The 21,048-nt window shown below is 46.1% G+C and overlaps 1 long non-coding RNA gene across 1 annotated transcript; it reads right to left on the reverse strand.

Annotated features, from left to right (window-relative positions):
• Window positions 1–4,172: 4,172 nt before the first annotated feature.
• Window positions 4,173–18,601, reverse strand: LOC142584706 (uncharacterized). Its single transcript, XR_012828890.1, has 2 exons — window positions 18,339–18,601; window positions 4,173–4,303 (listed from the first exon to the last, which is right to left on the reverse strand). It is a non-coding gene; the product is annotated as an uncharacterized LOC142584706 (long non-coding RNA).
• Window positions 18,602–21,048: the final 2,447 nt, after the last annotated feature.

Genomic DNA, 21,048 nt, shown 5'->3' on the forward strand with positions numbered 1-21,048 from the left:
GGACGCCACAAGTCCGGGAGGAAACGCATACGCCAGCTTTACGTAGCTACTATAACCTATAAAATACCCAAGGTTGGATACATACACCAGGTTAACTCTTGCCGCCTAGAAATTCGGAAGTAAGAAGTGATAAGAAGACAGGAAAGAGACAGCGAGGGGGAAAGCAAAAGATTGAATAGAGGGACAGGAAAAGGCTATTGCCGATTTCCTCCAGGTGAGTCAGTCTGGAGGTGCCATCTATGTGAAGCAGAGGTCGAAGAGGTGTGTTGCCTCCGCCGAGGGGCCTTGAAGGTCCAAACACCCAGCATCTGCTCAACCCCCAGGATCCCACTTTCCCCAGACACGGCTAATCCGCGCACGGCTACACGCGGGAGGATCCAACCATCGTGTGCTCAGGTACGTGGTGTCGCGACACACCAAACACCTGCTTACGCAGACGCCCCTGCGGTGGGACTTGCTCACAGAGACGCCCGAAAGGGTCAACAACACAGGAGAGTGATCGGAAATTCCAGGCAGTACTTCGCATTTTGCATGCCCCGTAACAGATCCTTTAAGAAAAACAGATCAAGGATGGAGCAGCCGTTGCTTTGTATTCTAGTGAAGCTGTCAACTACTTGCCGCAGATCAAAAGAAAAAATCATCAACCAAGCCTTCTCGTACCTTGTCATTAGAAACGTTTAATGTGAAGGTTGACCAATCCACGTTTGGCATATTGAAGTCTCCGCCCAGAATTAATCGACCGCCAGGCTTCAAATGAGTAATCGGGTAACCTTGCAAATGAGCAGAGAAATCAGGAGAGGAATTTGGTGGTCGGTAAAGTGCTCCCAATACATATCTAATTGCGCCGGGATAAGCTTTACCGAATATGCCCTCAATGTTCGATATATATATATATATATATATATATATATATATATATATATATCTGTGTGTGTGTGATAACATTATTTGGAATCCGGCGATTTGGGGGCCCGCGCCTTGGGCCACCTAAATGGCCACTGGGAGCAGCTGCTCCCGTGCGGCCTCTTTAGCTTGCTGGTCGGCCCGAAGTTGGTATTGGAGTTCTGAGCTGAGCAGCACGGCTGACCACCATGCCCATAGATTTTCCGGGGAGACTGCCGCTTTATCTTGGTATATTTCACATCCCCATAACATGTGTTCAAGTGTGGCTCTAACAGACTTGCATAGCTTGTACATATCGCTCTCGTATATATCGGGTAGGAAATTTTTTAGTTGCACGGGACTGGGGGGGGGGGGGGGAGGAGGGTTCTGTTTCTGTTTGTAATCGCCTTCAAGTAACCGACTCAGCTCTGTTTAGTCTAGTGCGAGGCGGCGGTAATACTCGCCTCCGATTTTGATAGAATTTGGTAATATCCTAAATCTTGTTAATATATTTTCTTCTCTAGAGATCTTCTCCTCCGCGTTCTCTTGAACGATGGAAGTCACTTTTTGCTCAGCTGGGCGTGTAAGACCTCGAGCTTCGTAGTGTGCTACCTCGTTGAGGTTGATTGCGGGAATGCCTGGAGTCGTATATGGGCTGGGGACCAGAGCAATTGCCTGCCGTTCTTGTCTGCGTTAGAGAATTTTGCTTCATTGACTCTGATGATGTGCCATGCCTCAGTAGAGATCCTACCTTTTGCATAATTTCTAATGGCCGCTTGAGAATCGCTAATGATGTACTAAGCATTCGTGGAGACCAATGCTAGTACAATGGCTACCTCTTCTGCTGTCTCGGAATGTTTGGTATTAACTGGTACGCTTGTAAAGGGTTTTTGGGGGTGATCTACGATTACTGGCATTCTAAAAATTTTTAAACGCTCCTTGAACAGCAAAGCAACTCCCCACCTTTGCTCCCTCGATCTTTCCTGTGCACATTGTACCCACGAAGAACAAATTAGTTATCTTATATAGGATCGTTTAACCATGTTTCCGTGAGAATAATTATTTCAGCGTTATGGGTCACCAATATTCCCTCAAGTTCTGTGAATTTGTTCACAACACTCCGGCAGTTCACGTTAAGTATATTAAGCTCCTGAGGCTTTTGTGCAAAACGTCAATTTTGATTTTTCTTTTGTTGGACACGTGCACCTTTCTTTTCATCCCAGCCAAAGATTACGCCGTCTACGCTCAGTTTATTGTGCACAAGTTTGACTTTCGAGCCATTCTTTCTTTCTAGAGTAGAACTGTTCCAAAGCTTCTTTCGAATTTCTCGAACTCTACGTGAGAAATCTTGCGATACTGAAGCAGCTGTACCCTTCAATTTGAATGCAGCCTGAAAAATTGACACATTTTCACAATAAACGAGCAACCAAAGCATGGCCGGTCGTGCATGGCTAACATTTGTTTCCAATTCTATGGCATTTTTCTATATTCGCCACAGAAATACCCAGTTTGCTGTGAAACAAATCTTTTACTCTCTCTTCAAGATCCTGAGAAGATTGATTGCTTGGTTTGTCAAGATCGTAAATAACCATGTTGTTTCTTCGACTACGATTTTCGAGGTCATCTAGTTTTTCAACAATGGAGGCTAGATATGCTCTAACCGTAGACATCGCAGTCTCCATATCCTGGACCCGCATAGTAATTACGCTTAGGTTACTCAGTTGGCGCTCTAAACCCTCAACACCATCAGTTAATGAACTGACTTCCTTGCCAATCTCTTTCTGAGACGCCTGTACATCTTGTATAACTGTTTTCAATTAATTTTGACCGGCAAGAAGTTCCATCATTTCCTTCTCGGTAGGGCCACGGTTGGCCTCAATGTCGCCACATTGCAAAAGATTTACAATGATTTTTAAGTCGAGCAAGAAGGCATTCAAGACACAGTGGGAAAGGCAGCATCAGTAAAAAACCTATTAGTGCTACGATAGCAGGCCGTCAGCAAATATCTACTGGCCTGGAATACGTATAAAAAGGGGTTCCTGATCATGCTGCCCATTTCGCTGCTGCGTTGCCCACTGGAGTAGCACTGTGCAGGCTTCAATTTTAAGACCTCCTGCAGGGTCACGTGAGTCGACGTCATCCATGGCTGATCCCGTGAGTACACTGTGATGTCAGGGCTCGATATCTTCTTGACGTGGCACATGTCACCGGGATCCGATAACTGGATGTGAAGCCGTGCTATATCGCGATTCCACGAGGCAGTTGCAGTGCGGCAGCCCAACAAGAAGAGCTCGCACTTTGCCAGCAGAGCCGCAACCTGGAATATGTACAAAAAGGGGTTCCTGTGTATGTTGCCCATTTCGCTGCTGCGTTGCCCACTTCAGGGACGTCGGAGGAAGAAATTCAGTACATCAAATGGGAAAGGAACTATTTCTACATTTTGAAACTTATTTGGAGGAGCGCTAAATGACATTTCAAAATGACGTTTCCAAATCTTACTGAGCGCTTGCTACAGTCCGTGAACAAAACGTCGACTTTCCCACCGAGGTCAAGTACGGATCAAAGTTGATGCACACGTCACAAGTTGGGTTATAAGAGAGCGTCAGCTGAACGCGGCTACAGCGCGCTCCGCTCACACCGGAATGCAGGTGGCAATTTTCATGCAATCTCTTGACGGGAACGCTAGCCCGCGTGCGCCCAATGCCGGCAGCGGCACGAAGGTCGATCGCTTACGTGGCCGATTGAGTGGAGCTTTGTCGCTCAGCAGCCGAGCTGATTGCGCGTCGCTCGCGTTTTGACACGACGCGCTTACCGAACGCGCTATCTACCTCGCTCCCTACCTCAGCGCATAAAAATCGCGAGTGTCAGCGGCGCTCAACTAGAAGTGACAGCCCCATTCGAAATACGCGTCGGCAGGGTGATAAGATGTTACGTTCGGAAAGAAGGTCATCTATACGAGCCGATGATGATCAAACCATAGAGAAAGAAATTTCAACAAGAGCGGACACTCTCAGAGCCCAGCGGCCGAATTGACTGTAGCACACCAAGCGGATGTTGTTGACTCCTTCCGGTTTCGGTTTTGGGCGCGCGCGTTTTGAACACCAGTTGGTACACGCCGCGCCGGCTCCGCTGCTCGGCGCGGCATTTTTTTTTTTTTTTCGCTTCTGCTGAACCTCGCGTGGCCTTGGCGCGGAATCGTTTCATTATTACGTAGAAATGATTGCGATTGACCTTTACAAGACTGCACCGAATCTGTCAGCTGCAATTTCATAAAGAAAACGACAGACGTCTTCTGAAATGATGAAATGTTTATTTTGCTCTATATAAATGCTCGTTCCGGGCTTCTTCTGCATTCATAGAAAGTTGTGGCACCAGGTAAGCAGCAGTCGTTGCCGTACGATGCTCCACCGGATCCCATCAGCTGAAAGTAAATTACAAGCATGTATCATTTTGGCATATTGACCTAACAGGAGTATTTCGTGTAGAGGCGAAACGTGCGTAAGTGGTGAATGAGCGGCATTACAGATAAATTCACTTTTACGTACATTTCGCAGCAAAGACTCCTCCGAAACAATGCCATAAAATCTGAACACCCGATTTTCAAGCACCCCTCCTTTCCCTGGCATTATTTCCTGCACTTTAAGTGCACAAATACACGGGTGACTGCGCGTTTCCAAAACAACTTGGCCTCAGTCGACACGATGGTACGCGAAGTACACACACAGGCTCAGCCAGACCATGTTACACGCTCGCAGAATGCCTTCTAATGGCACTCAAGTCAGACTCGTGGGTGCAAAGCCTGTTTTCAGTCGCTCATAATACGTAAATGTCATGTTCTTGAGCTCCTCCGTGTTATCTTTTACGCGTCCTGCCGGCGCATGCAACACTCCCGTGTTATCACTCTCGGCAATCGCTCGTCGCGTTTTCGAGAAGCGTGAGTACCGAAATAAGGTATATCTTGTTGCAGGGCTATAAAATGTGTCACAAACTTGTCCCACTAAAATTCAGTACACGCAAAACTAACTCACTATGGCCGGCTTGCTTTTTTTGCTAACACCTTCACAACCCCAGGCGCGGCGAGCAAGCCTTAAGATATCCCAAAAAGTTACCAGATAAATTACAATACTTTTTCTGGTCAGAGAATGCGTCACGAACTTCTACCAGTAAGATCCAGTACACGCGAAACTAACTGCGGCACACAGCCGAGCTGCTTTTCGCTAACTGCGTCAATAAGCCGGGCGCGGCAACCGTGCTTCTGAACTACCCCAAATATAACGACGCTAGTTACAATAATGTTGGGGGCCACAGAATGCGCGAAAACTTGTCTGTCTTAGGCGCTACGACGCAGTACACGCATGTATGTACAGGCTCGTCCACTCTTAGGGTGAACACGGCTCACCGTGGCCGCGCTCCGCGGGGCGCCAGTGCGTCCGGAGCGGCGGCGCATCGAAGCGAAGCGGCGCAGGCGCACACGGACTTCGGGGAGGCGCTTCGCGTCGTCTGCTACAGCGCTGGAGCGCGCCGCTCTGGCTTTAGCCTGTTTAACATGATGCGATTTTCGTCGCACCGGAAGTGCGATTTCCGTCGTTTGCGATGAAAATCGCAGTCGCAGTGCCGTCCCCCCGATTTTCGGCTGCGACCAACCGGTTGGTCGCACAGTCGCACCGTCGCACCGAACGCTGCGATTTTCCGTCGAAATTGCGCGGAGAGCTGTCAACGGAGCTATTTCGCCGGTTTGTTTTGGAAAATGGCGTCTCGCACGAAAAGTGCAATCGCGGAGACGTGGATCGTCGAATTCGGTACGTACGCGAAGGGAGAATAAAAAACTTGTACAGATTGCATTCTCCGATTACTATGCGTTTGTTGACACGCTACACAGCAAATGAAGTGCATTTTCACGTTTGCTTCGTGCGCCTTTGCGAGTTGTCAGTGCTAGGAGGTGTTCGATCCCCAGCAGACGACGAGGTCGTCACAATTTTCTTTTGTTGAGTAGCATGCAAAAATCGCGCTTACGGAGCAGCTTGAATTATTTCAACCTCGGCAAGGGCAAATGACAAGACAGCAAAGTACCCGAAGTTTCAACGTTGCGCTGAACGCGGTACCGTTCAGTTGCATTTTCTTGTCGGTTTTCAAGCATGAATTTCCCTATGCATCTTGAAAGCTTATCTTGCCTCTTATTAAATTTGACAGAGCAAAAGTTTAGGCTATCGTAATGAATTTGCTACGATAGCATTAAATCCGTGGCTTGAATAAAATATTACATGCACGTTAAGTTGCACCTCTTCTCTGGAGAATTTTTTTTTCTTGCACAGAAACCAATAAACATTGGCTATGTTGCGGACTTTGTATCCTTACTGCATCTGTATTAACACTTGCTTTGAAAGGTAATTAACTCAAGAGCTAGTAGATTAAGTAAATTGCTTGCTATAGTGGCAAAGTGACAACGTACCCTCCTGCACATTTATGTAGAACTCGTGCAACAATGCGAAAAGCAGGCAAACGGCCTGTTCTTGTGGGGATAAAACAGTGTAAAACGACACGCTGAAGAAAAGTAAATCAAAACTGTGCAGTGAAGTCAGCCAGTGCAAGCAGTTCTTGCACGTTCACAGCGGATCAAGTGTGCAGAAACATTCATGCCTTACATGTTTCTAGTAAGTTTCTAATAAGTTTGTGATCACATATATTAGTGTGTAAATCCATATAACGATATCCGCTGCGATTATTATCTTTACAAGTAATGAAATACCATGCTACTTGCAAGAACATATATCACCCGAGGATTTTAGAACAAATTTCTGCATTTCAACTATACACAATATGTGGTTTATTCAATAAAAGACCACAAACTGGGCTTTTTTGCAATGACAAATTTATTCCAAACTTTACTTACATACAGGCAAGAAAAAAAAATATAGACAGAAATATTCTTCAATTTGTTCACCTGCCACTGTGGCTATAGCATTCTGCTGCTAACACAAGGCGAGGGGTTGATTTGCCAGCCATGGAAGTCGCATTTCGATGGGAGTCATAGGTGAGAAAAAAAGCTCTTGCACTTAGATTTAGTCCATCACCTTTTATTGAACTCTTACACTTCAAAATACTATTGCATAGGGGGGCATGCTTATGCAAAATCTAACACCAATAGAAGGCAAAGGGCAGAATTGTAAAACAACCATCTTTCGTGATAATTCGAGTGTGTAAATATTCATTGCATCAATATGTATTGTTCAACAGCACTGCACAAATAAGCATGATCAGGTATAACAAGTACTCTGTCAGGAAGCTGGTTCTACAGATGTATAAAAGGCATGAATGCTCATACTATGTCGCACACATAGCACAAAGAAAACCTTTTTCAAGAGTTGTCCCTTCTGGCAGATATGAGTGGGCCATAAGCAGCAGAAACTTTATTGCAGGACATTGTGTAATACTGCTTATGAAAGAATGAAGAGAGTGAAGAGACTTTTAACAGCAGTACCTCATGCTGCTCTAATAAGAGGAACGATGAGCAAAAACTTTTCTGGTAGAGCACTTAAACAGTAACTTTCTGAAAGACAGAAAATTCCAGGTGAGAGTTGGAGGTACATTTGGCCCACACACACCAACAACACGGGCATACTACAAGAAACACTACAGCCTATGGTGTATTACAGTCTATGGGAAAGCTATGTTATACAGAAATCAAGAATGATGCAACAAGCCCTCGACAACACTACAGACTTTCTTGGCCAGCCTGGCCTCTCGCTTTCTGATAAGTCAGCTCATATCTACGTCGGAAAAAAATAGACTAGAATCAAGAACTACCCCAGATTGCACATTGTGATCCACATAGCTAGACAAATATGCCCGCAAGTCAACATCCACAAATCCTCAGCTAGTGTAAGCCCATGACGGCAGAGCCAGCACGTGGGTGAAACAATTATGCAATGCCTGGACGCAACTTCCACACCTGATGAAAAGAATAATCTCGAAATAATGGGGGTGGACGAGTGGATACTATAGAAAATCGCAGATGCTGTGCTTGTGTCCAAGGTATGGTACGGTGTGAATTACCAGCAGCACACAAAAAAAGACAACTCATCGAATACAGGCATCGGGTAGTAATAACAGGTCTTTCCAACTGTACCATGCTTGAAGACCTCTATGAGAAAGAGCTAACGAACAAGTACCTAGACAGAGTAGAGTTGCAGCCTGCAGCACAAATTCTTTGTCTCAAGAGCTCAGAACCTCGTCCCAAGATACTATGCCAGCTAGCATATGAGATGCAAAGACTACTACCCCTCCCTTCAGAAACACAACCTCGGGAGTACCTGAACTTGAAACACAACAGGCCCATACCGTGGAATATGGGGGCAAACAATTAGGCCAGGAGACTATATGCAACTGCCAAACACACAGAGGAGGTTGCTAATCATGAAGATGCAAGCAAACATAAGGCACATGTAGTACACTGATCTGGCAATAGCAGTGTAACAGTAGTATGACACTACATAAAACTAAACCCCATATAAGTGAGTACCATTCCAGGTCATCCTACACCTAGAAAAGCTGAACTGAAAGCAATCAAAGCAGCACTTGTAGTGCAGATTACACCCTGCACAACACCCTGCATGGATTCACCAGAAACTGTCTGGGCCTGCACATCACACAAGATTGTCAGGAAAATCAGGAGACTGACACGCGGCTTGTAAGCACATGGCCGGAAATTAAATTACAGGATACATAGCCATGCAGATATTTCAGGACACAAGCAGGCTTATAAGCCCGACATAACTGAAAACTAGATGAGTTTGTGTGTATTCATTATTAACTAAAGTGCAACAGATACACAACAGACAAGAACGAAGTGCTCTGTGTGTTCACTTCGTTCCTGTCCATTGCATTTCTGTTGCACTATAGTTAATGAATTCATAAGGCTGCACAGGAGAAGAATGATACCTCTGCCCAAGGGCCCAATCTCACATCCAAATCCACGCGTGTGCACACACACACACACACACACACACATGTTGCAAGAGTGCATAGCATGAAGCAGTATCAACAGGATGACACTAGATATGGATGAGGACGAACTTTCAACTGAGGTTCATTTGTAAAAATGTGGCGAGTTATATAAATTACCAGAAAAAAAAGGACAATGAGCAAAACGAGAACAAGGTGAAAGCAGGAGCCAACGTTTCGACAAGTGGACTTGTCTTCTTCAAGGTCCACGTGTGGAAATGTTGGCTCCTACTTTCACCTTGTTCTTGTGTTGCTCATCGTCTTGAATTTCCATCTTCCGCCTTCGCTGTGTTTTCCCCAGAAAAAGAAAGACATCTTTGAAGGATAGATAAAAATTGGTGCTTGATGCAGCCAAACATAAATAAAAATGCTACAGAAAGAAAATACAGAAAAATTCCAAGTGCAGGAAAAGAAGCATTACAATTGCCAATCCTGCATGCCAGCACCTTTCAAGAAACACTGTTATTCCAGTAGACAGACTGACAGCTTGCTTATGCAAGCACATTCTTCCAGTTCCATGCCATTGGAAAAAAAATGAGTTTCCTGGAATGCAGCCACATGCACACTTGGTGATCACAATGTTTTTTTTTCCCTGGACTTGTATATCTATATGTATTTTCTGCCTTTCCCGCTTTTATGTTTGGTTTCATCAACCACTAGTCTTTATCAGGTTTTATTGCTGTACTACTTTCTGGTAACCTTTATAGATCACTGCATTTTCACAATAAACCTTTCAACTAGGAGTTAGCGTACCGTGTTCTTACTGCTTCACACTATACATTCTTGCTACATTGGCCAAATAAAGGATTTTATAAGGTATCATCAGGGCCATCAAAGTGACTTGTTGCAGTCTAAAAAAAAACGAATAGCCTGGTTGCAAATGGCACCAGAGAACACATAGGACAAACAAGAAAACCGAGATGATCTAACAATCAAAAGTTTAATGTACACACTGAGTAAATGCTCGCTGACAAGCAATAAACTGAACATACACAAAAAGGAGAAGCAAAAATTCATGTGCGTTTCCTGACAGGAAATGCATCCATTTCTAACGGAGGCTGTGCTGACAAGATTCTCCCAGCATTTTTAGATCTACAGCTTCCGTAATTTCTCTAGGCAGCCGATCTGCACAGAATGCTAGCTTCTTCCTCTACAATGCACGCTCAGATGTGGAGAGTGCGTTGTAGAGGAAGAAGCTAGCACTCTGTGGAGATCGGCTGCCTAGAGAAATTATGGATACTGTAGTTGCAAATACACTGGGAGAATCTTGTGTCAGCATGGCCGCTGTTACACTTTCAGAGATGGATGCGTTTCCTGTTGGGATCTGTATGGACACACATCAGATCTTGCTTCTGCTTTTTGTGTAAATTCGATTTATTGCTTGTCAAACAGCATTTACTCGGCATGTTCAATAAACTTTCATTTGTTAATACACCTCATGATTGTCTTGGTCTCTAGCAGAAAGGTGTTCCTTCTTTTTACAGTGAAGCTGTATATGCCTAGGCGAAACACTCATGGTCCGATCCCAAAAACACTAGTGTAGGGGTATGAGCCATTGTTTAAGGGGGTGTGAGCCATTGCATTTGTCTTGCATGATGGACGGAGACATTTCTTGTTGGGTAGACATAGAAATGCTTATGCATTTCAAACATACATTTATCTGTGTATTATTGCAGGGAAGGGACACAGAGGGGGATGCGGTTAAGACAAGATCATGATGTCATTATTATCTCACAGCAAAGGTGTGGTGGGCCAGTGGCTAGACCGATAGTGACGTCGTTTCTCTCTAGCAGCAGTGCGCGCGCGCAGCAGTCTCTCTCAGACTTGCCAATAGGTTTGAAAATGTGTCCCTGTATTTAATTAAATGAAATGTGCAGCCCCGGTGTGTCACTTCGTAACTACAGTGCATAACTGAGTCGTAAACATTATGATTAACGCATTACAAAATACAAGTGTGTAACATAATTCAGAAAGACTTTGATGGACCTGCTGCATTAACACAATGAACCACTCATTTCACTTTACATGATGGTGATCTTGCAAAGTGCAATGTGTGGCATTCCAAATAAACAATGTGATAAACCCAAGCCAAACATGTGCATAACCTCATTAAGAAACACAGACATAACCAATAATATAGAAAGACTTGAATAAACCATTGGAATTAACCCAGTAATAAACACCGGGGCTGTACATTTCAGCTTCGCTGGTTTACCATCTGTACAGGGTGCATGGACAGTAACTTTTTCTGTTATTGTTTGTTAAGTATTGTATAATGTTGTGCCAGTAAAACACGGGCTAGTTGATGCAATGTATTGGTACTGCTTTTTTTGCTGGTTTTTTTCTTAATGTTGTGCCCTTCTTCCTTTTGTAACAACTTTTTTATTCCCCTTTGCATAATACTCCAACCTTGTAACCTGCGAGGTATATAAATTGAGTACATAAGCACGTCATTCATTCATTTTGTTCGTGGAACAAAAACGCATTGATAAGCTTAGACATATAGTCATTGCTTAACACTTTCGAAACGAACAATTATAGCTTGCTATGGACATTGAAGCAGCCTTTCTACAGCAAGAAAAGGAATCAGTTTTTCCAGCTCTGAACATTGAATTGCAGGAAATGCAAGCAGGCATAAAATTCTGCCAATATAATCTGTTTAGGAATACCAAATTGGAATAAACATTGAGGCTTGCATTTGTACTTTCTCTGGCTGAGCAATCTAGCTTGAAATGACTCTCATAAGTATGTCGTAACAATGTTGATCTAATACAAGTTAAATGCATGACTAGCTTAAGAAATCTGGAGGATTGCTATAAATTACAGTGAAGAAACTATAATATCTAATAACATTAATAATATCATAATATTTATTTCCACAAAACAGGCTAACCGTGAGAGGCGTGCGAGGCTGAGCAGAAAGCTGAAAAATTCTACGGCAAGTGCGCCTGCCGTGGGCCTACGATCCTGCATTATGAACAGCGCGTATTGATATGGTCTTCTCGTTAGAAGTTCCGAGTATACTACCAGCGCGAGACACGGGACAACAATGTGGACGAGAAGCGTGTCTTTTAGAATGCTATGTTACAACGTACAGGCTTCTACAAAAGTGACGGTAACTGCTCGAAACATTTGATGCGTCGGCTTTTGCGCCTTTAGAAGTATTTAGAGGGGGCTCCCATATATATATTCGCAGCGCAAGCACGGCGATGGACGAACCAGGCTAGCGCTAAGGTTGAATTTCACGACACAATTTTCATTCCACGTCGTAATCACACAGATCGTTTGAGGCTTCGTTCAGGGGCACACGCGGGCATTCGGGTTGGTGCTTCTTGTTCCGTTCGGCGTAAGAATATGGCTAGGAGCAGGCACCACATATGCGCAATGACGGGCAATATACACGCATCATTTCTCCAGAAGCTGACGCCGAGCACGGGTAGCGCGAGGATCTTGTTGGGCTGACACGACAACTTCGTGGCAGCCGAATTCCGTATACTGCATATACGGTGAGGGCAGCTATATGAACTTGTCGATAGGTCATCTTGTAGATTGTTGTAGCGCAGGCAGAACGAAACGGTCATAGAAGGAGAAAAGGGGGGAAGTAATGTGTGACACTAAGTTCAGTGTTACCGATAAGACAACACACAGCACTGAACCACCTGCGAACAGCTGTTTACGTGCGCGATGTCGCACTGAACTACAGAAACCGCCGTCGCGCACCCCAAGACAAATCTTAACTAACATTTTTAAATTAGTAAACGTACATATTTGCTTTTAATCAAGAGAAGTCAATAATATTATAGTGTAAACGTTTTATTCACTACAATAAAAGAATTATGTAGCGTGTGCCACGAAACCTGGCAGTAAGCAACCCTGGGCGTCGCACCAGTCGCATTGTTGAAATCGCAATCATGTGAAATGAGCCCTCTAAAAATCGCATTGCGACGCGTGCGACAGCACCGATTTTCGTCGTTGCAGTCGCAGCATGTGAAACAGCCTTTTGCTGTAAAGTACGCTTCGCTAGACCAGAGTCCTTCCATGTTTTTCTGGTCACGAAACTCCGCCGTCACGCTATGGGAGAGGTTCATATGCTGCCCAAAGGTGCCGCGACGCGGCGCCACTGTGCCACAGAGGGCATCGTTCGCGTACCGAAATGCGTGCGCAGTGCGAGGCGAGCTGACTTTTCGGGTACGTTCTGTGCATGTGCTGTGCTATTTTTCGAGTGTTGGGCTGTTTGGTTGAAGTGGTGGGGTGGGACAACGATGCCGAACACGTGTTGCGTGCCTGGGTGCCGTTCCGGCTACAAGGGCACGACCGAAAAGGTGTCGTTGTTCTGTTTACCTAATAACAAGGAGCAGCGCGAGAAATAGAAGCGGGCCATACCGCGGCAGGAAAGTGGCGGTTTTAATTTCGAATCGAAGTATACACGTGTGTGCGCGAAACACTTTGACGCCTCGGACATCGTCACTGCGTACAATTTCAACATCAACGGCGACGACGTGTCCCTGGAGCGTGAGAAGCCGACGCTGAACACATTTGTTTTATGCTTTGTTGCAACCTCAATTTGTGTTATACCAGGATAGAGTAGTTCACAGCAATAGCGCCCTTACCCCGACCATCTATGAAAGGTATAGCATTAGAATTCCTTTAAATGCAAGTGTTAAAACAGAATAATATGCATTGTTTTATTTTCCATTGTCCTTTAGTCTTGGCTAATGATGGGCTACAATTCAATTGCACGTACTTTTAAGTCTATAAGCTGCTATGAGTAAGAAGGTTATTAGCACACTGTTAGCTACATTTGTATTGTGATTTGCTGAGCAAGTTTTGTCTGCATGTTTAAGTAACAGCTGAAGAAGTAGAAAGGTGGTATCTCTAACAAGCCATTTAAAAAAAATTGCTGTATTTGTGATGTGGCTACTTGTGTTCGTTTGAGAGTTCTTTAGCCGTGTGTTATGAAATGCTTATGCTTTACACTTTCTTGTTTATAGAAACAATCGACTATGCATTCTGTACTTATTGCCATTCGTTTGCTGGTGTTTGTTTCCTGCCTCCCAATGCATACCTCTCACGTTTGATCTTATTTCTTTATGCGTATTATATCAGTGTCATGCTTTTAACAAACTTCTTGCATTGTGAATGGTGGACCATTTGTGACCGGACGCCTCCGTGCTATCTGTATTTCGCTCCGCTTATTTTACATGATAAATAAATGATCGTGCTTGTATTTTGTTTTTGCACCAACACGTTTTATTTATTTTCTTAATCGAATTATAAAGTTCTTTTTTTCATTTTTCGACCATGATAAGAATATCAGGACCGGTGATTGCAACATTTTAACATATTGTAAATAGTTGCGAATTAAGAACCAAAATACCTAGTCCCGTCGTTTCTGCGTCGAAACCACGAGCAGTGAAGTGCTGGGCTTACTGACGCTTCTAAACGACTGCTTGCTAAGGCAATTGCCTAATTACAGCTAGTTTCAACTGTGCAGGTCCTAACACTTCAGGTTCGCCTTAATCCGTTGTTAAAAGCCACACCGAAGGCATTTAGCAGGATGCGTTGTTGGGCAAGTTGGTTCATTGTAATAGGAAACATTGGTTGCGCTTTCTAGACAATCACATGTAAGAAGACAGGACAGGTCTGTCTGTCTGTCCTGTCTTCTTACATGTGATTGTCTAGGAAGACATTTAGTAGCGAAGTTCGTCTTGCATTAATTCTACCTAAATCTTATTCAGAAATGACATCGCTTTGCAAGAAATCTTAAGCGCATGGAGCAGCTCAGTTCCCTTTTCTTTGTCATTAAGTATTCTACGGTAGCAGCCCTTTGCAATAGCAATTTCATTCTTTTGATCTCGTTATAAGATACTGCCCACAGAGTCCTTCTATGCCACAGTTTAACAGAAACTGACCAGCTGTGCTCGGCGAACAATCTGGCGCTATGCGCAACGGAGAATTGGCGCTTACTCCTCTGGTGATAAGTGGGACCACTGGCATTTTGCTGCGAATGCGCGGTGTTTAACTTAAGGCAAATATTAAAAAGCGGAACCCACCGAAGCGTTGAGGCGAACGGCGATGACGAAGAAATCCGGACCGGGACCGCCCGGCCGTGTACAGCGGACGCACTTCGACGGGGGCGAAATGCAAAACACCCGTTTATTTAAATTTAGGTGCATTTTAAAGGATCCCAGGTGGTCAAAACTAATCCCGAGTCCCCCACTACGGCGTGCCTCATAATCGTATCGCGGTCCTGGCTCTTAAAATTCCAGATCTTTCTTCTTTTTCGTCTGAGACCGCCGCAAGCTCCATGTTATGAGCGGCTTTTTTTTTTTTTTCGGCCCGTGCGCTCATATCATCGCAGAAGACACGCTCAGGCAGTAATTTAATTATATTCAATGTTAAAAATAGTTACGTGAAACTAAAGCGATCGTTGAGGAAGTTGAGAAAGCTAGAATACCGAGGCTGCCCCACACACAACCACAGCGGTAGCGGCGTTCGCATGCCCTCTCATGCACGGTTGCGCCTCTAGCGGCGGGCGCTGGCGCTATATGAAACTGAGGCGGCAGTTTCGTGACCAGAAAAAACATGGAAGGACTCTGGCTAGACCCAGGTGACTGAGCGACCGAGGCGGCGTGGCGGGAAGGCGCACTTCACTTACTGGAGCATTTTCCAGCTGGTTCAGTCTGCAGCTTGTGAACAGCCTGCTTAATCAATATACATTAACAGAAACAAGCTTATCACCACATAAATCACTTAGCATGTTTTTAATAAGTGATGAGGGTAAAAATACAGTCATTTCTTCGCGCGCTTTATTAGGCTGGTGCCATCTTATTTTACTCTCACAGCACTTGGTGTAGTGCATACCGAAAAACCTGTTAGGCGCGCTCTTCTTCGTTGGAGTCTTCATGTGATGAGCCTAGCGCGCCATTTCGCGCATGTCTTGATGCTAGAACGAATTTGCTTAATTGACCTAAAAAAGCGACCGAAACCCGCAATAAATTCCACAGAATGTTAGAGATCGATTGTTCAATCATGCATCATCATGTTCGCCATCGATTTTACCATTAAGGAGGGCAATAATATTACTTCGACAGCAACTAAGAAGTGACATCCGCTACTTCGCGACTTTCTTATTGACGCGTTCATGTCGCTGGTAGGGGTGCATGAAGCGCTTTACGCAATGTTGGAAAGGGCTCTCCCCTGCATAGCAACTGATTTGGCGGCAGTTTTACTCCCCCTTTTCATATTTCTACATCATATTTTTGTTCTCACTGATTGGTTAAAATCGCCGAAGCGGTGCCGGTCCTTTGACGGCTACCTGACGTGAGAAGTCGAATTCTTATTTATAGGAATCGTCGGTCAGTTATTTGATTACATTGATTAGGTGGAGTGAAACATGTGGCGCCGTCGTTTATTTGGTTGTTTGTTTTTTTCTCCTTGGAGTCGATGCACGCCGCATGCGAATGCCCTTTCTGTCCGTTTTGAATAGGTAATTGAATGGATGGATGAATGGATGCAAAACTTTAATAAGGTCCTGAGGTACGCGACTCAGCGCGCTGCGGGCCGCTCCCACGTTGGGACAGTCAGGCCTTGCCCGACCGCGTAATTGAAGTGGAAAATCTATAACCTACATGTCTGTTTTCTAGCTTAAATTACGTCTTGCCGGGTAATTAAGTCGTTACTCGCTTGTATTTCATTTCAGCACTTCCTCGGAATAGGTCATATGTATATTCTCACTAGCATATAATTGTGCGGTATGCGTCCTGAAGCGGCACATGGCCTCTGCGTTACTCCATTAGGGGGGCATCGGATAAATTTGGAGAAAAGGAGGAATTGATTTCTCTTTCTTTAGGGGTTAGGGGGGTGGCGAGGCTGAGTGGGTAAAACCCAAATATGAATACGGCACAGGAACCCTTGCCTTAAACAAGCGATGCTGTTGCCGTCGTGGGGAAGTGGCCGGTCCGTGTGTTGGACGAACGTGGCCACGATAATTAAACCGGCGGTCATGAGGGTGGCCCGGTGTCGTCTGCCGACAGCATGCCGGTGGTCGGCCAACGGGCTCGACATTTGTAAAAGCCAAGCCCGGCCCAAGCCAGATTGCTATGTTCGGGCCAGTCTACTTTTTAACTGACCATGGGCGTCAGCCGGATCTACCGCCGAGCCCCCCCCCTCCCCCTTCTTTTTTTGGCTTAGGTCATGCTACTCCATTTTAGCTTAACATGGTGATGTGGTGCAGCCAACGGCTGCTCAAGTGAGTGACTGGCCACTCACGAGTTAAATATTCTGGGATGACTCGTCAAATCGAAACACACCAGATGTGTTTCCATTAAACGCATTTCTATCAACTTGCATGATGAATTGCATTTTGTTCGGTTTTCGGTTGCCGGAGCACTTCGGCGACAAAAACGCTGTAACAGTGCAGGATTTCATTTCCCCGGTGCACTTTCGGAAATTGGCCATGTCGCGGGTACCGGAAAAAGAAAGACGACGCATTGTAGATCTGTGCCTACAAAACTATTCTCAACGCGTTATATCGTAGATGACAAAAAGGCCACTGAAAACTGTGAATCAAACAGTCCAGGCTTACAAGAAGGATGGAGGAATTGCGGATGCTCCCCGTAAAGCCCTGCAAACAGTGACCACTGAAGCTGAATACATGACCATTGTTGCGGCGGCTGCTGCAAACCCGACCTTTATCGCTCGGGAAATTAAGAACAGCCTCTGGCTGGGTGACGTCTCTGACACGACTATCAAGCGTCGCCTCTACGCCCCAGCCTAATAAAGAGCGCGAAAAAATGACTGTATTTTTACCCTCATCACTTATAAAAACATGCTAAGTTATTTATGTGGTGATGAGCTTGTTTCTGTTAATGTATATTGATTAAGCAGGCTGTTCACAAGCTGTAGACCGAACTAGCTGGAAAATGCTCCAGTAAGTGAAGTGCGCCTTCCCGCCACGCCGCCTCGGTCGCTCGATCACCTGGGTCTAGCGAAGCGTACTTTACAGCAAAGCCAGAGCGGCGCGCTCCAGCGCTGTAGCAGACGACGCGAAGCGCCTCCCCGAGGTCCGTGTGCGCCTGCGCCGCTTCGCTTCGATGCGCCGCCGCGCCGGACGCACTGGCGCCCCGCGGAGCGCGGCCACGGTGAGCCGTTTCATGGCTCACCGTGGACGAGCCTGTACATGTACACGCGCAAATGCCTCACACGGCCGAGCCGGTTTTCGCTTACTGCGTCAATAAGCCGGGCGCGGCAAGCGTGCCCAAAACCTACCGAAATAAGTTACAGTAATGTTGGGGCTCATAGAAAGCGTCGCAAACATCTCCCAGGACGAGGCAATAACTCAAATTAACTGCGCCAGGACGGCGGAGCTGTTTTTCGCTAACTGCGCCACTCGAACTAAGCCTAAATGTGCTTAAAATGCGCCGCACACTGTCAAACACAATTTCTCACCTTACCGTAGTCCAGTAGTGCAGTGGTGCCGTGTCGAAATGCAGACGATACGCAAGAAAAGCATAGAGAAGGCCGGGAGCCCAAAAACATGGGCTATATCCAAAACAGACGGGTCGCCGAGCACGCGAGCTTCGCACGTACGGCCGGCCTCGCTCACTCCTGCGGCTTGTCTGGCGCATGACGTATGCACGCGCGTCTGGCGTGCCGCTAGCTTGTTGCTAGGCAACGCAACAAAAAGTTGCAAAGTGTAAGTTCATTTACACGCAAAACTTTTTCACTTTTAGTGGAAAAGAATAAAAAAAATAAAACGTTGTCTGGAAGTTTATTTCACATTCTTTTTTTTTTTAAAGCCCCTCAATTTTTCAAAAGTAGCGCCATTCTTAGATCTTTCCGCCACCCCGCTCACCCTGGCGCGTCCTCCTCCACGCTTCCGGTCGCCCCGGCCTTTTCCGCTCCCCCATTGGCTAATCTGTGTCACGTGGAAGCAGGCGCCACGCTTTTGTATATTTTTTCTTTCCAGCGCGGAGCAGGCGCCGCGCTTTTGTATATTTTTTACTTTCCAGCGCGCGCCGACCTCCATTGTTGGGCCTGCGCGACGAAAGTACGGCAGGCGGAGTGACGGAGTGCGTTAGCGTAATATAATGTGTAGCGCCGAGAACTTAATTGCGATGCCATGCTGCTGCGCCTTCGGTTGCCGCAACAGACACAGCGAGGGCAAAAAGCTTTTTGCTTTGCCGTCCGGTGGGCGCAACGCAAAAAGAAGTGTGGATTCGCAGGATCAGGTGGGCTGACTTCGAGGAAGTGGCAAAGAACGCACGGCTTAGTGAAGTAAGGGCCACGGCTACTCACAACCTCTTATTTCGAGCCTAGATCACGCCTCACCCGCCGTGGTTGCTCAGTGGCTATGGTGTTGGGCTGCTGAGCACGAGGTCGCGGTATCGAATCCCGGCCACGGCGGCCGCATTTCGATGGGGGCGAAATGCGCAAACACCATTGTGCTTAGATTTAGGTGCACGTTAAAGAACCCCAGGTGGTCAAAATTTCCGGAGTCCTCCACTACGGCGTGCCTCATAACCAGAAAGTGGTTTTGTCGCGTAAAACCCCAAATATTATTAGATCACGCCTTCCGTTTCGAAAAAGTGTGTGTTCATGCTCTGCGTGGTTTTTAGCGCGTTGTCTGACTTTTTTTTTCGAATGTGCTCTCTTTGTTTCATGTAGTTTCGTCTTGCGGTGAAATGCACGCATCTGCAGCTGGCCTGTGACGTAAAAGCGACTTTATTCAGGGTGTGTTTTGAGCTCCACCAGAAGTTAGCACATTCTCGACGCTTTTGCAAGGCTCAGTATGACTTACGATGCAGTCTTTTAGCTTCGAATGTACGCCCGCATGTATTGATTTGGTTTGTGGTGATTAACGTTTTTAACGTTCCGAAGCGGCTAAAGCTAGGATGCAGGTCGTAGTGGATGGCTCCGGATAACCTTATCTAGCTCGCCTGGGGATGTTTAACGTGCACTTTGATCGTAGAGTCGTACGTGGGCCGGTAAATTCCTCGATGGCGTTTCATAATACTCGCGCGGGCGCGCTAGCGCTGCTTTAGAAGTTGGCGCCTCGGCGCGATTGTATTTCTTCAATAAATTTTATTTACTAGTTGTAACACCTTGTCATTCTTTCGTATTATTGACGGCGCCTCCAGGGCACCAAAGCGGCAACGGGAACACCAAAGCTAGAAGCAGGGCTGGATGGGGCTCGCCGTAGCCTGTGCATGTCAAGGGGTTATAAGATCGCGGACAGCCAACACCTTGTCATTCTTTCGTATTATTGACGGCGCCTCCAGGACACCAAAGCGGCAACGGGAACACCAAAGCTAGAAGCAGGGCTGGATGCGGCTCGCCGTAGCCTGTGCATGCCAAGGGGGTTTAAGATCGCGGACAGCCAATTTTGCATGTGAAGACTCCCTGCGACGCCTGCATTATTGTAATGTCACGTGCTCTTCAGAGGCCTCCGTTAGCCATTACATGTGCCCTCCTGGAGCAGTACTTGTTCACACAGCCGCGCACAGCCATTCCGGCTGTGTGCGGTCAGCAATCTCTCACGCACCGGCCGAGCAAAAGTATCCTGCAGGTACGTAAATGAACCTACGAAACCACGTACACATACTTTCACGCTGTCAACACCTGAAACTTTGGTAATTACGCGCGTGTTTGAGTACACCGCGAGCTTGCGTCGTGTTTCAGCAACACGAACTCTGAACGTCGTGCGCTTTACGCCTTAAATACGCCTTGAATAATGGTCCTTTTCTCTATTTCTTCCGCAATTCCAACACGAAATTCTAAAGGCCAGTTACCCACTGACGAAGAAAGATCTCTATTAAAAAAACTGCTCCGCAGGGCTCGAACGAACTTTTCTGCGGATTTCCTCCCGTAGCGTGTTAGCCGTCGTCTGCTACGGCAGGCCCACCACCGGCGGCGCCACCGTCGAGGCCGCGCCGAGCGGAGGAGGAGGGAAGCGAATGGCGCTACTTTGGGAGATTCAGGGGCTTTATTTTTTTTCTGATGCTCGCGTCAACTAACGGATGTTGTTGAAACTAGGCGTGACGTCTTTCCTGTTGCCAGTTTTTGAAGAGTGTCCCCTCTTATTGAATTTCTTTCTCTATGATCAAACGGGATAAACGGTTGAAAATAAACCTGAAACAACGTTTGTGAAACACTGAGAACCCG

The sequence above is a fragment of the Dermacentor variabilis genome, chromosome 6 (genome assembly GCF_050947875.1).
Source record: "Dermacentor variabilis isolate Ectoservices chromosome 6, ASM5094787v1, whole genome shotgun sequence".
In the NCBI taxonomy this organism is placed as follows: Eukaryota; Metazoa; Arthropoda; class Arachnida; order Ixodida; family Ixodidae; genus Dermacentor; species Dermacentor variabilis.